Here is a 1,770-nt window from a genome sequence, read left to right on the forward strand (position 1 = left end):
GCATCCTGTGAAAACTCTTGCTTAAACTGGAAAGAGAAAGATAACGAGTCATGACTGGATTGCCACTAGCCCTCTAATGGTCCTATTGGGAAGGGCCAATATTTCTCTCAATGATGATAGGTACTGGGGACCTTGTTATGCAGGAGACCACAGGGAGTATATGGACATGCAGCTTGGATCATTAGTTGGGCCTTTGGGGAGTGTACTCCATCCTTGGCAAGTAAGGAACTAAGGTAATTATAACCTAGCATAGGTTTCAAGGGGAAAATTGTGGATCACATCAGAATAGAGATCTACACTTAACCTCTCAGTTAATCTTCTTGGAACAGAAGCTGAGAATATAGAATTGCTCCTCAAGTTCTTATAAGCACATCAGTCCATGAGTCAGGTGTCTATAAATCCTCAGAGATTTATTTCATTTGGAAACTGTTCACATAGTTATAACAGCTATCCTTTACATGCATATAATATGTAGTAATTTCCTGTGATCCCATAAACTATTATTTCATGTAATCCTCAAATAATCCTAGGAAGCAGGCACTACTAGTGCCCTTTTAGATCATTGAGGAACCTGGGACTGTGAATGGTTAAGTAAATTGTCTAGGGTCAAGGCGTTTTTTAATGTTTGCTTCCTTGTCTTTATTATTATCACCAGCAGTGTTCAGCATGATGAGTTGGTGGCTCAGCAACTTGCAATGGTGACTAATGGATTTTTAAAGATTGATTATGAATTCATGAATACATTTGTGTGTGTATGAGTCAGGGCTGACTCGATGGCACATAACAACAACAACAACAACAACAACATGTGTATGTGTAGTGTTTCAATCCAGTGCAGTCATTTTTTTTTTTTTTTGGTGATCAAATTGTCCCAAAGTCAATCATGGGCTTTAGGATGCCTTCTGTTATCCTTTTGACATGACCCTTTTTTTTTTTTTTTCTTATCAAATGATCCTTTATTGAAATTATTTTCTTTTTAATTCTTAGCTAGCTGGGCATTCCACAGCAATACTGTCATCTATAAAGTCATGATGGTGACAACTATCAACAGTGCAATCCACTGATTGGGCAGTCACCAGGATCTCTTTAATAGTTCCAGAGAGTTTCTCTGGTTAAAGATTGATGTTGTATATGGCAGGTAATGAGGACGATCTCATCAAAAGTGATATTTTCATGGTGCTTAATATTTTTCTGCTGTTTTCTGTCTCTGGATGGTTCCTTGAGGGCTTTGATGATCAGGGCAGAGGCAGAAGGCACCAGCTCAATCTGGGCTTGTTCCTTCTGAGTGGTCAGTTTCACCGTACTCTTCAGTCCCTTCCAGTCACTGGTTGCCTTGGTAATGTCATCACCAACCTTTTTTGGAGATAAACCTAGGGGACTGATCTTGGGGGCTAGAGAAGACATGGCACCAACTTCCCCACTGGTACCTCAGGTATACAACTTAGATCTCATTGGGGCTGAACTTGGGTAGCATGGTGGAGGTGGCTGGTGTTGGATGATCCTAAATACCAGAAAACAAACAAAAAAAAAGCTGTACCTTAGCCTCCTTTGAGCTGAAAGCCAAAAGTAACCCTGTTGGCTTTTGAAAGTATGATTACTTTCTGTCAGAATTTGTTCTAAGTTCTGCTTAAACAGGTCTAAAAGCAACCATTTCTTTAAGGAGTCCTGATTTCTTTTAGTGACAAATGGTATTTGATGACCAGTTACTTAACTGTCATTTGCTGCTGTGCTTTACAAGTTAAGAATGATGAACCATCTAGATGCAACAAT

At 39.5% G+C, this 1,770-nt stretch overlaps 1 pseudogene; it reads right to left on the reverse strand.

The window, feature by feature from the left end:
• Positions 1-983: 983 nt before the first annotated feature.
• Positions 984-1,492, reverse strand: LOC103211397 (annotated as a pseudogene).
• Positions 1,493-1,770: the final 278 nt, after the last annotated feature.

Source organism: Orycteropus afer, unplaced genomic scaffold (genome assembly GCF_000298275.1).
Source record: "Orycteropus afer afer isolate SDZICR_OR568_19922 unplaced genomic scaffold, OryAfe1.0 scaffold00732, whole genome shotgun sequence".
In the NCBI taxonomy this organism is placed as follows: Eukaryota; Metazoa; Chordata; class Mammalia; order Tubulidentata; family Orycteropodidae; genus Orycteropus; species Orycteropus afer.